Consider the following 14397-nt stretch of genomic DNA (forward strand, 5'->3'; position numbering starts at 1 on the left):
GTGAAATCAGGGGAGGCCTTCATTAGATTTTGGAAAGGTTTTTTTAATTTTTATATTTTATTATTTTTTTGCCAGTCCTGGGGCTTGAACTCAGGGCCTGAGCACTGTCCTTGGGCTTTCTCAAGGCTAGAGCTACAGCACCACTTCTGGCTTTTTTCCATGTATGTGGTACCAAGGAATCGAACCCAGGTCTTCGTGCATGCTAGGCAAGCATTTTACTGACTAGGCCAAACTCCCGCCCCCTTCATTTGGTTTTTATGATGCAAGAACAAGAAGATACATGGCATGGGGGCAAATTTGATGCAAATCTATCTGGGGTTATTAGGGAAATTTTAGCCTTGGGTAGGGAAAACCTCAGGGCCAGAGGATGTGAGCTGCTGGCCTCAGAACCTTGGACTGGTCTCCATGACAGCGAGATAACTATCAGCTGGGGGGGCATTAGTGATGCTCTTATTGGTTTTAACAATAGGGCTCTTTTGAATCCTAATTTCTGGAAATAACCAAATTACTGCCACCAACTCAGATAAACGCAGCTGGGGCTGTTTTATCTACTATGGGACCACACCCCGCTAATCAGATAGCAGTGTGTAGCTTCAGTCTCCTACACAACCCAGTTGTGTTTTTTGTTTGTTTGTTTTGGCCAGTCCTGGGAATTGAGCTCAGGGCCCAAGCACTGTCCTTGGGCTTTCTCCAGGCTAGAGCTCTACCACTTGAGCCACAGCACCACTTCTGGCTTTTTCTGTGTATATGGTACTGAGGAATCAAACCCAGGGCTTTATGCACGCTAGGCATGCACTGTACCACTAAGCCACATTCTCAGCCTATTTTCTTTTCTTTTTTTTTTTTGCCAGTCTTGGCCTTGGGCTCAGGGCCTGAGCGCTGTCCTTGGGTTTTCTCCAGGCTAGAGCTCTACCACTTGAGCCACAGCACCACTTCTGGCTTTTTCTGTGTATGTGGTACTGACGAATTGAACCCAGGTCTTTGTACATGCTAGGTGAGCACTCTACCACTAGGCCAAACTCCTGGCCACTGAACTGGGGTTTTTACAGCCCCAGACCACAAGCAGCTGACGAGATGCCGTGCAGGTACAAAACCACAGACAAGTAAAATTTGTGAGTTGGTATTTTTAGACAGGTCACAGGTGGTGAACGTTAGTGCAATTACAGATCGTAAATTTAGAGACGATAAATGAACATTGACTGCTAAATGAGCAATAAATCTTAAATGCTTACATGCATCTCAGGGGTACAGTTCATCAAATAATGAGTGATTACTCGGGAAAACTATTACAAGAAATTTCCATTTCACATGACTTTTTCTTGGGCGATTTAGCAGGGAGACATGAGGTCTGCATTCCAGAAAACTCTGTCTTTCCCCTACAGGGATCTAACTGTTTCTGATCATGTTGCATTTTTTTATGATTGTAGACATTTATTTAAATAATTCTTAAATTGTATGCTTCAGGCTTAGTCTACTTAATAAGGATTCTCTGAGGACAACTGCATTCACAGATTCCAACTGTGGGATTACTTCTTTGCCCATTCTCCTCTCTCTTTTCTTTCCCGAATAACTTCCTTCAGGAATGGCTCGAGGTAGAATTCATCCTCTTCATATCTTGTCCACTGCTCCTCAGGCAAGATCTGGTGCCTCACTGACAGGTCCAGGGCTCTCTTGATGTGAAACATCCTGTCATGATCAAGTTTCTCAGGAAGCTGTGTTATGGCTTTTTATACCTCTTCAGCTTCCTGTATGGAATCATCTCGCAATCACCCCTGTCTGTTTATCATGCAGCATCGTAATACCATTTTCAAACACCATCTAGCCACTGCCCTGAGACTGAAACAGCAGACCTGCCTGCCATGGTGACCAGAGAGAGCTCATGTTGCATTTTAACAACTTGTTTTTTAACTCTCTTTTTTTTTTTGCCCATTTGTTTTTTTTATGTTATTTTGGGGGTTTGTTTGTTGTTCTCCCTTTTTTTTTTTTTTTTTTTTTTTTGCCAGTCCTGGGCTTGAGCTCAGGGCCTGAGCACTGTCCTTGGACTTTCTCAAGGCTAGAGCTCTACCACTTGAGCCTCAGCACCACTTCCGGCTTTTTTCTATATATGTGGTACCAAGGAATCGAACCCGGGTCTTCAGGCATGCTAGGCAAGCACTTTAACCACTAGGCCAAACTCCCGGCCCTGTTCTCCCTTTTGGCACAGCGTTTCTGTCTCTGAAGTCTCGCCAGCTGGCATGACAACCTGCCAAGTGTAGTTTTCCGTAAAATGTTGCGAAATGTCAGAGCGCCCAGGGCTTTCCAATCTTATTTTTTCTCACGGAATGTACCACAGTTTCTTAGGTTATCACACCCTGCCTTATTAAGTGTGCTTGACTTGTTAATCCAGGAAAGAGTCCAGGCTGTGAAGTTGACAGTTTTGCTTATGCAGACACGATAGCAGCTCCTGTGCCAGGAAAAGGAGATTGAAACATGTCAGTGTTTTGCCATGTCCCCAAACAAAAGGGAGGAATGGAAGAACCCAATTTTATATATATATAAGATATGTAATTATAGATATAAATTATAGATATATAAAAATCTAGGTTTAGATAGAGTTTTTCGACCCCTAGCTCTTTCCCTGAATGAATGATATAACCTGGGCCATCCCCCATCCTGAAATGCAGGTACCTGTAGCCTTTCCAGCACTAGCAGCAGATTGCTGTGTACACAGGCCTGGTGCCAGCTGTTGGCCCCTCTGGACCATGTGGCGTCTCTGCTGTCCGGGAAGCTGCACAAGGCCCCTCTCCTCCCCCATGGCCTCAATAGGTCACTTCATGCGCTTGCTTATGAATAGTGTCTAGAAATTGCTCCTGAGCTGGGCGAGGTGGCTCACGCCTGTCATCCCAGCTACTCAGGAGGCTGAGATCTGAGGATTGGGGTTCAATGCCAGCCCTGGGCATGAAAAGTGTGTGAGACTCTTATCTCCAGTGACCACCAGAAAACCAGAAGTGGCTCAAGTGGTTAGAATACCAGCCTGGAGCTGAAGAACTCAGGGACAGTGCCCAGGGCCTGAGTTCAAAGAAGGAAGGAAGGAAGGAAGGAAGGAAGGAAGGAAGGAAGGAAGGAAGGAAGGAAGGAAGCAAGCAAGCAAGCAAGCAAGCAAGCAAGCAAGCGAGGAAGCGAGGAAGGGAGGGAGGAGGTAGGTAAAGGAAAGCAATTGGTCCTGATAAGGCTAACTGCGTGTTTTGCTTCTGTAACCCAGCTCTGCTTAATGACTTATGACATATATTGCAATTGTAATTGCCATCACTTACTGCTAATTTCTGCTTCTGTAATCTTGCTTGCTTGCACAAACAACACTACCTGCATGCGATTTTTACCTAAAAAAACCCACTGAAGCCAGGCACAGTGGCTCTCTCCTACTCCTAGCTACTCAGGGGCTGAAATCTGAGGATGGCGGTTCAAAGCTAGCCTGGGCACTCTTGAGACTCTTATCTCCAGTTAAGCACTAGAAAATGAGAAATGGGGCTCAGGACAACAACCAACCCAGGGATGGGGAGTAACCTTGAGCTGAAGAGCTCGGGGACAAGGCCCAGGCCCGGGTTCAAGCCCCATGACCCACGAAATCAAAACAAAACAAAACAACAACAAGCCCTACTGAATGGAAGACTGGCCCCACACTTTCGTAGTGGAAGTGTGGGGAGTCGCTGCTGCGTGTCTTATCAAAACCCCTAGAGGGATGGGGCATCTCTCTTTCTGGAATAAACAAAGGGGAACTGTGACTCTCATAGCACAGTGCCGGGTGTTGAGCTGAAAACCTAAGAAACAGCGGCCAGGTCCTGAGTGCAAGTTTTAAAACAGGCACCAGGCACATTATCTACTATCTATCTATCTATCTGTCTGTCTGTCTGTCTGTCTGTCTGTCTGTCTGTCTGTCTGTCTATCTATCTATCTATCTATCTATCTATGTATGTATGTATGTATGTATGTATGTATGTATCTATCTATCTATCTATCTATCTATCTATCTATCTATCTATCTTTGTGGGTCATGGGACTTGATCTCTGGACCTGGATGCTGTCCCTGAGCTCTTCAACTCAAGGCTACCACCCTACCCTTGAGCCACAGTGCCACTCGCAGTTTTTTGGTGGTTAACTGCAGATAAGAGTCTTAGGGACTTTATTGCCCAAGCTGGCTTTGAACCCTGATCCTCAGATCTCAGCCGCCTGAGTATCTACAAAGACAGGCGTGAGCCACCACACTCAGCCACCAAATTATTAATTTTTTTTTAAAGAAACGAAAGTGCCCGGAGTTTGGCCTCGTGGTAGAGTGCTTGCCTAGCATGCATGAAGACCCAGGTTTGATTCCTCAGTACCACATACATAGAACAAGACAGAAGTGGTGCTGTGGCTCAAGTGGTAGAGCTCTAGCCTTGAAAAAGCCCAAAGACTGTGCTTAGGCCCTGAGTTCCAGGCAAAAAATAAAGAACAAAATGGAGACAAAGAAACCAGGCTTTGCTATTGCTTGTAATTAATTTATAGCCATACAAACACACTGTGTGTGTGTGTGTGTGTGTGTGTGTGTGAGAGAGAGAGAGAGAGAGAGAGAGAGAGAGAGAGAGAGAGAGAGAGGCAGAGAGGGTGGCTCATTCCTGTATTCCCAGCTATTCAGCACACTTGAACATCCTTGGGTTTCCGAGTGAATATCAGTCTCCCCATATTTTGTATGTGTGCCAGTGTTGGGACTTGAACTCGGGGCCCGGGTGCTGTCCTTGAGGGTTTTCATTCAAGGCTGATGCTCTATTACTTGAGTCACAGCACCACTACTGTTTATCTGGAGGTTCATTGGAGAAGAGAGTCTAATGGACTTTCCTGTCTAGGCTGGCTTTGAACTTCTATCCTCAGATCTCAGCCTCTGGAGTATCTGGATTACAGGCGTAAGCCCCCCATTCGGGCTCTAGGAGTTTAACTGTAATTTGTTCTCAGAGACCCTGTGAACTCTGAATTTACGGTGTCTTCCCATATCTTTGCTCATGGTGGTTAACCTATGACACGCTATCTACCTAAACCCCTGCAACTGTCAGGCCGCTGTCAGGAACCACTTCCCTGCACACACACACCACGTGCCTAGCCAATGAAGGCCACGGATGCAGAATTGCCCAAACCTGCAGCACAAGCCCTGCTAACAATTCCCACGGACTCCCCAGTTCAGCTTTCACCCCAGCCATCCCCACTGGCAATCAGACTCAGTGCCACTGAAGCGTACCCCAATTCACCTCCCTCTATACCTCATTTCTCCCTGTGTGCTCTTTAAAAAAGTCTCACCCCACACCTTACACTGACTCAGTCCTGGAATCCCAGCCACTGAGGAGGCTGAGATCCTGAGGATCAGGGTTCAAAGCCAGGAAAAGTCTGCGACACTCTGATCTCCAAATGAACCAACAGAAAACCTGAACTGGAGGCGTGGCTCATGGAGTAAAGTCTCCAGACTCGAGTCATGAGGCCTTGATTTCAAATTTCCTAGCTCTCTCTCTCTCCTCTCTGTCTTTCTCTCTGACTCTCTCTCTCTCTCTCTTTCTCTCTCTCTCTCTCTCTCTCTCTCTCTCTCTCTCTCTCTCTCTCTCTCTCTCTCTCTCTCTCTCTCTCTCTCACACACACACACACACACACACACACACCCTGAAATGAGCAACAAATATTTCAAAGGAGGCAGTGTTGGTTAGGTTTCCTGTGTAGTGAGTGGAGAAAATGATTCTGGTTGCCAGTTTTGTTAACATATTGCATGAAGCGGAAAGAGAGCCCTGGCGCACGACTTCTTCAAGGAAGTAAAAAGTAACACATGGAAAGTGCGGCGTTTCTGAGTGCTAATGGTTCTTTCCTATTCTGAAATTCTCTGAAATTCCATTTTTGGTTGTTGTTTTGTAGAACAAAGGTTACAGTTTATGAGAACTGAGGATGGCTAGATAGCAATTAAAAAAAATTTACTATAGCCAGGCACAGTGACTACTGCCTGTAATCCTACCTACTCAGGAAGCTGAGATCTAAGGATCAAGGTTCAAAGCCAGCCTGGACACAAAAGGACCTGAGATTCTTATCTCCAATTAACCTCGAAAAAAATGGGAAGTTGGGCTCGGCTCAAGGGTAGGGAGGTATCCTTGAGCTGAAGAGCTCAGGGACAGTCCTAGGCCAACTTCAATCCCATGACGCACAGGAAAAAGAAATTATTGGATTATGCAGGATAACTGTCCCTCTGAGGTCATATTGCAGAATAGTCACTCTGTACAAAAATAAAGTTCCTGGAGTATTCCTGGGGGGGGAAAACTAAATAATTAAATAAATAAATAATAGGGCTCCGAAAAATAGACTCCCAGACCAGGAGGCATGTCCCCTGGAAACCCCAGGTTCTGTCCTCCAACTTGGGGTGCAGGGCAGGATGGCAGATAACCTGAATCTCAGGTTGTCCCCAGGAGGGAGGGAGTCTATGGGCTCTACCGGGTTGTTAGGCTGGTGTGTGTTTCATTCCGCCTGGCCTCTTCAACTTCCTCCCCTCCACTTCCTGCACCAAGAAATGAACATCAGTCATCTAAACCCTAGACTTAGTTGTGGTGAGAAAGGGGTGGAGCCTGAGCTCTCATGTGGGGCCAGGGATTAGGGGTCTCCCACCTTCAGTTCAGATGAGGGCAAAATGGAGAGGTGGAGACCTTGTGACACACCTGCTGGGGTTGCTTGAACATCAAATGCTTCCTGGGGGAAACTGAATAGAAGAAAAAGTAGAAAAAGAAGGGTATAGAAGATATAGAAACAACTAGAAATCAACAGGAACTGTGGGATAGTGGGTGACCCAAAGTGGGGTGTTGAGCCCCAAGACTTGAGATGCCAGACCCCCCAAAATCCAGGAGGCCTACCAGATGGAGGTGTGGGTTAGTGAAGTTTTCCTTTTTAAATGTGGAAACTGTTCCTGGACGGTCGTTGACTTCCATGGCAGAATGAAGAATTTCTGGACACGTCACCATGGTAAGAAAACATGGCAGGGATTTTGAAATGGGGTAAATGACTTGTTTTAATTTGTTCCAATTTTTAGTATTGCCAATATTATTTGTAATGTCAATATTATTCTACTGGGATTGAAGCTAAAAGTTTTCCACCTAACCCCACCATAAAGCCATATGTGTTCAACTTGGTTGGAACGGGTACTTGTCCTGAAGCTGGTTTGCTCTGTATGACTCACACTTGTAAGATGCTCATTGTGTACGATTACATATTTTTCAGAAGGTAAAATATGCTAATTAGGTAGGCGGGGATTTTCCTGTGGTTTCTGGGGTTAAAAGGAACCCCAGACATAGTCTGATGTGACATTCTGGGATGCTGACCTCAGTGTCATCTGATGCATCAGACATTTCTCACTCAATAAAAACATCTTATCAGTTCCCAGTTGTGACTTGAATGGTCTCATTATTCCTGGATCAGGACCCCACGGCACTTGGGGGCTCATCCGGGATATGGGACATGAGGACCCCCGGTGCAGGGGTGCAGGCCTGCCACGAGCCTCCTCCCAGCTGAAGACTGAGCTGCCTGTGTAGGCACTTGAGCTTTGTCCTTGGTGTGGTGAGCGAGAAGGCTGTGGGTCTGTGGAGGTGAGTCCGGTCTGTCTGCTGTGCATGAGAAAGCTGGACACGCCATCCCCTCTCCGATGCCCTGGTCAACCCAGTGGAAGCGAGAATCTGGTCTGCTTCTTGACACCTCACGGCCATTTTCATTGTGGTCTTGTCTGTCTTGTGGTGCCACAGCTGGGATGGGTCACAGGCCTGGTATGGCTTGGTTCTCCCATGGCTGCATTTGCGGTGGGCATAGGTAAGGCAAGGCAGCTAGTTTGGGTTTGTTTTTTTTTTTTCTACCAACCTGGTAAAGTGACAATCTGAAGACAGGACAAAGGCATCAGTCTTAGTTTCCCCAGGTTTAAATTTGGCCCCAGTGTAAATTGGTATGTAAAATGGTCTAAATTGGGACTTTGTTAAGAAATTTTATTTTAAAACTTGGTTGTCATGAGCAAGAGTAAGATTGGCCCAAAAAAAAAAATCTCTTGACACTAAAAGTCCCAGAACATATATGGCTATACAGCGGGTATTAATTTTGCATGCTTTAAGGTCTTTGTGAGAATGAATGCGTGTGAATGTTCACATGAGTGAACATATTCAAGATTAAATTATCTGCATGCTGTATAAAACAATGGGTGAATTTCTACTTGAACACAAAAAATTTGAGTCTAAAGCTCAAGAAAAGTGATCAGGTTTGGGTATTTCAAATGTCTTACAGAATTATTGCATTGTGTTATTCATTTTTTTATTAAAAGGTTTTTTAGTGACACTGACTTTTTTACATCATATTTCATATGTCAAGTTTAACAAACAAGTATTCAAGAATGGATTATGTATATGCAATCATTGGCACGTAAATTTAAAAATAAAATTAAGCTGAGAGTTTGTATGTCATAAATACATATCGATCTATATAATATATCATATATCTATAGAATATATATCTCATCATAGATTTTTGTCTATGTAGTTATATTTATATCTCTCACTGACCTTGAGTACCCAAATATTGAGTCATCGCTCTTGTACTGTTCGGAACTAATATCCATACATCAAGGAGACCATGTGTCTTTTGTTCTGGTCTTGGCTTATCTCACTCAATATGATTTGCTCTAGATTCATCCACTTCTCAGTGAATGCCATTATTGTATCTTGTCTGGTGGCTATGTAGAATTACATTTATAAATATACAATATTTTCTGTATCCATTCATCTGCAGGAGGGCATCTGGATTGTTTCCATCGCCTGGCTATTGTGAATAGTGCAGAGATGAACATGGCTGAGTAGGTGTCCTTATCATATCCGGCTTATGATGCTCAGGGTAGATGCCCAGGAGTGGTATGGCGGGATCATAGGGAAGGTCTAGTTTTAGTTTTTGGAGAAACCTCCAAACTCCCTTCCAGAGTGGCTGAACTAGTTTACATTCCCAGCAGCAGTGCAGGATTCCTCTTTCTCCACATCTCTGCCAGCATTTGTTGTTGTCTGCGTTCAGAATAGTTACCATTCTGATTGGGTAAAGTGGTATCTTACGGTTGTTTTCATTTGCATTTCCTTTATGACCATGGATGATGAGCATTTTCTCATCTGCTTTTCTGCATTTTAACCTCTTTTTTGATAGGTCTCCCTTTAGTGCCTTTGCCCATTTAGTGATTGGTTTGTTGGGTTAGGGGGATTAGTTTTTTATGTTTCCTGTAGATATTGGATATTAAGCATTTGTCTGATGTATTATTGGTAAATATCTTTTCCCAGTTGGTTGATTGTCTTTCTACTTTGGTAGCTATGTCTTTGCTATTGCATTGTTTTAAAGAGGAACTAGTTAAAAGATTATTCTATGGATTTCATAATTTGCACTTGAAAAAAACATCTGGTATTATATAGAATGCATAAGGCTGTTTACATTGTAATCAAGTTTTACATTATAATTAAGTTATCTGGTTTAGCAAAAGGCATCAGAGGATTTGGGATTTATTTCCCTTTGCTAAATTTGAGGATAAGTAGCAGAAATAAGCATTCATAATTTAAATGTGAAGGTTTGTTTTTCCCAGTCAGAAACTTTGCCTATCTGTTTAAAACTCTTTACGTAATCAAGTGCCAAGGAAAAGTTAGGTTAGGCCTGTACTATCTTTGGGGGTGAGAGGTGAACTAGCAAAGGTGTGGCTCTGATTATCATAGTGGAACAGGCTCTATGGGGAGTCCCCGCATGGTGGAAGACAATAACCTGGCACAAAAGCTGTTCTCTAAACCTAGTAGGATGGGCTGAATGGACTATCTTCACCCTCTTTTCCTGACAGAATGGCACTGGAAACCTGATGGTAAAATGGGTGATGTGACTGGTATTTTGAAAATTTCCCTTGGGGATGTCTTTAAAAAGAATTTTTGGATGGGCACAGTGGCTCACGCCTGTCATCCTAGCTACTCAGGGCCTGAGGATCAAAGTTCAAAGCCAGCCCGGACACTAAAGGCCTTGAGACTCTTATGTCCAATTAATCACTAGAAAATGGGAAGTGGGGCTGTGGCTCATGGGGTCAAGGGGTCAAGGGCCTTGACTGAAGAGCTCAGGGACAATACCTAAACCCAGAGTTCTAGCCCCATGACCATAAAAAAAAAAAAAGAATTTTTGAAAAAGAATTAATGGAGGGTTTAAAATGTTTCAGTGTGATAATTTGGTTTCAGTGCTATTTTGCAATTGGATCTATCTATATAAATATATTTTCAAAATTTGATGTTTGTACTACTTGCATTAAGGAAAAAAAAAAAACCTGTTGTTTGACTTCAACCTGTTAATTGAGTTCTAGGCAGTTACTCAGACTACAAAATAAATAAATAAATAAACAAATAAATAAATAAAAGTCTCTTTTAAAAGTATGCCTGGGTCCAGGAGTTTGGCCTAAAGGTAGGGTGCTTGCCTAGATTTGCGTTAGTCTCCTTGGTATAACAAACAGAAAAAGCCGGATGTGGTGGTGTAGCTCAAGTGATAAAGCTCTCGGCTTGAGGAAAGCCCAAGGACAGTGCTCAGGCCCTGAGTTCAAGCCCCAAGACTGGCAAAAATTAATTAATTTAATTAAAATAAAATAAAAGGAGGACTGGAGGCTAGGGGAGTGCCTTGAGCCTACAAAGAACTCTTCAAAGGCAAATAAAGGCTAACATATAAAATGGTAAAGCAAAGATTAGTAAAAGTTTTTGGTTTGTTTGTTTCTTTAATTAGAAACGGGCTTCTGGATAAAATTTAGAAGTGAGATTGTCCGACATGTTTGTTTCCAAGTAGAAAAAAAAGGAAAAGTAGGACTGCCAAAATGAGTGTGTGAGGGTTCGAGATGAGGAGAGACACTGAGTGTGACAGTGCAGGCCTGGTGGCCTCTCAGAACTCTCTCACCAGCCAGCATGCTTGTTCCCTAGGCAACATCAGGAGCATTCATTAGAATCACCTAGCCCCCCATTGGTCTGGGACAGCCCCCTGGGGCTGAACTATCACCAGGCTGCCCAGTAAGATTGCCAACACTCTACTACTGCTAGAGGTCCCCTGGAGGAATCAGGTGACCAGTCCATTTCCCACAGACTACACAGGTCACCCCAGCAATAGCCTGTGCTTCTTCCCATTTGCTCAGCTATGGGGGACCAGTCTGCTGGTCCCTTTCTGGGCATTAAAGTCTTCCTTTGTTCCCTCATCCTGGATGTCTGTGGGATTTTTTGGCAAAGTCTCCATATTATCCAACAGACATGGGGGTAAGTAAAGGCAAGGGAAAGTTTATTGGGGTTCACTTCAGGGCAAACCCCCTGGGCGGGCACCAGAGAGGTTGTGCGGGAACCTAAACAAGTTGGGGTTGTTATAGATAGGGGAAGAGAAATATTTGTAGCTGGTGGAGCCTGTGATTCAGTCGCCATCTTGCAGGCACAGTTAGCATTGCACAGCCATTGATGAGAAGAGGGATGGTCTCTGCTGCCATTTCAGCTGCCCTCACGACCCCCAAGGGTCCAACAGATTGTTTAAATGCCATTTCAGTTTGCCCTTATAAGTTTTTGTTTGTTTGTTTGTAACAATTTCCAGCAGGCCCATAGAGAAGGAGAAGAGATTCTTACAAGTCTGTCAGATGTTAACTTCTGTCCTTCACAAGCTCCAGGTAACACTAGGCTTAAAAACTTCTGTGTTGACTACCTTGTTGCTTTTAATTGGAGTAAAGCGGCCCTCTTAAAATGACTCATTTAATCGGAAAACTGCGGTTCTGAGCAAGCCCTGGCAAAGTCCCTGTGAGATCATGCTCTCTAATCTGAGGGGGCAGAGTTGCTTTGGCGCTCAAAGTGGCAGAGTTCTAGCCTTGAGCTGGGGAGCTGAGGGACAGCAATTAGACCCTGAGTTCAAATCCAGTAACCAAGTGAAAAGCCAATGGGAAATTTATCCCTGTATGGAAAGGACACGGACAGGACAAAAGGAATGAAACATCCACATGCAGTAAATCACAGCTCAGATGGCAGAGATGGTGTCAGATCCTAGAGTCTCCTGTGCTTGGCCATTTAAAATGAATCAGAGCCAGAAGATCATGGAATACTTTGTAAGCATGCGTTTTTACTGCCCATGTCTATCTACTTCGTGACTGGGCAGGAACTTGCCAGGCATTTGTGACAGCGGGTAGTAAAAACTCAAGGGAGTCAAAATGAATGGATAGTATAAAATTCTAACCTCCCTGTATCTGCTCAAAGCCCAAGTGGCAGTCAATTTTGAGCTGGGACATCAGCTCAGGAAAGGAAGTTTTGCACTTGAGATCCTGTTCCTACTTTAAGTGGGTTGGGTCCCCATTAAAGTCACAAACTGTGGGCTGGGAGTTTGGCGTAGAGTGCTTGCCTAGCATGCATGGAAACCCAGGTTCGATTCCTCAGTACCACATAGAAAAAAATGGAAGTTATGATGCAGCTCAAGTGGTAGAGCTGTAGCCTTGAGAAAGCCCAAGGACAATGCTCAGGCCCTGAGTTCAGGCCCCAGGACTGCCAAAAAGAAAAATAAAAAAGAAAAGAAAGAAAGAAAGAAAGAAAGAAGTCACAAACTCTGGTGGTAAAAAGTCTGAAGTTTATTGAGCTGACTGGCCAAGGCTAAATCAACTGGGAAGTGAGCAGCCCCGAATTCACAAAGTTGGGGTTTATAAAGACAAAGACCACATATAGACACACTGCCATCCGAGTTCTGATGCCTAATCTCTATATGGCAATCATACAAATGAACCTCTCACTGCAAAAGGCAAAATTGGGGTAAACATGTAAGCAAGCAGGATGCAGAAGTGGAACTAAGAGCTTTTTGTTTATTTGTTTTGCCAGTCATGGGACTTGAACTCAGGGCCTGAGCACTATCCTTAGACTTTTTTCTCAGGGCTAAAGCTCTACCACCTTAGCCAGAGCCACAGCACCATTTCCCGCTTTTTTTTAATTTTTCCTATGTATATGGTGCTAAGGAATCGAATCCGGGTCTTCGTGCAAGTACTCTAGCACTAGGCCACACTCCAGCCCTTCCCCACCCCCCTTTTTTTAAACAAGTGGACCACATAATCTTGATATGACTTCAAATTCTTATAAGTTCTTGCCTCAGGGTTTCCTGCTAAGTTGTCGGGCTATTTGACTGAGGTTTCTCTGATAACTGTCTTTCTTTAATCTGAATCAAGAATTTTCATTTTTAACCCATTTCCTATTGAGATCTGTCTAAAGGCCTGCAGAGTTAACTTAGATGTTGTTAGAGTCACAGAGATCAAGTTCCCCAGACAATCAAGAAAATGCCTTTGCAAACAAGTGCTAAGCAAGCTGCACCATGGTAGCTGAAGAAAAGGCCTGGGCAGATGGCAAATGGTGTGTATGATCTCCAGCTTGGTGGAAAATATTGCTATGATCTCTAATCTTGGCAACCCTCTTGGTAAAATAGGCTAAGCTTTTAGGGTCCCTGGCTAAGAATGGAGTCAATGCCCTGAGTCAACTTGAAGAAGTTATAGAAGATGGAAATACTCCCATAAACCCCTGAAGATCAAGGGATCAAAATTATCTTCAGAAACGAGGCAGGATAAATTAAAGAGGCATGGGAAACAGTGGTAATAAGCAAGTGTGCAAGAGGAAGATTGCACTTGTGTGGAAAGGTTACAAGTCCAAATCTCCTACGCCTACCCAGAAAATCCTAGCCTGATTTTTTCAAAAAATCTGCTTCCTCAAAGTTGTCACCCTGGTAATTTACTTTGTGATCTCAGCCCTATTGTCTTCCAAACCATTGGGCTGCCAGCCTGCAGTAGCCAGTGTACTCAGGGAAAGCAAGGGGGAAATCACTGGGAGATTCCACCAAAGTCAGGCCTTAGGTTCAGCTTCTTTAACCAGTCTGGGCAGAAATTTGCAGGCAACCCAGCAGGAGATGTGACATTTCATGTCCCCAGTTGAGAAACAACTGTGAGGCAATCGACCATGTCCAGCCTGACTCCACCACCCTGTAGCTGCTTCCTCATAGAGATTGCTTTGATTCTACTAGAATGAAGACTTTGGCGGTGGAACATTCTTTTCTTGCTAATTTCAAAATCCCTTGATTATAGTTGCTAGTTGTCTGGGGTCAACTGTAATTTCTGGAGACACCTTACCTCACAGGAGGGAAAAGCTCAGGCCCACATTCAGCTCTCTTCCAGAGAAACCAATAGTATGATTTCATGTGAGGAGGGACGGAAGGAAGGAGTTGAACCTAAGTAGGTTTTGCAGCTGTGCTGGTGCCTCTGGCTGAAAAGCCTGGAGGGGAGAGATGCTAAGTGCAAATGATGATTATGGGAAATGTAAAAGAAAGAGGGAGGCTAGTCATGAAAACCTAGGGAAAGGA

The 14397-nt window shown here is 44.1% G+C and overlaps 2 pseudogenes across 1 annotated transcript in view; one reads left to right on the forward strand and one right to left on the reverse strand.

Annotated features, from left to right (window-relative positions):
- The window catches only part of LOC150042096 (lysophosphatidic acid receptor 3-like), a 181658-nt pseudogene that overhangs the window by 45276 nt on the left and 121985 nt on the right, over positions 1 to 14397 (forward strand).
- The window catches only part of LOC150042100 (cytochrome b-c1 complex subunit 7 pseudogene), a 51656-nt pseudogene continuing 38587 nt past the window's right edge, over positions 1329 to 14397 (reverse strand). The window contains exon 2 of the transcript XR_016533677.1: positions 1329 to 2443. The product of XR_016533677.1 is annotated as a cytochrome b-c1 complex subunit 7 pseudogene (transcript). The remainder of the gene's footprint in view (positions 2444 to 14397) is intronic.

The sequence above is a fragment of the Megascapheus bottae genome, chromosome 37 (assembly GCF_031878675.1).
Source record: "Megascapheus bottae isolate mThoBot1 chromosome 37, mThoBot2.hap1, whole genome shotgun sequence".
NCBI lineage: Eukaryota > Metazoa > Chordata > Mammalia > Rodentia > Geomyidae > Megascapheus > Megascapheus bottae.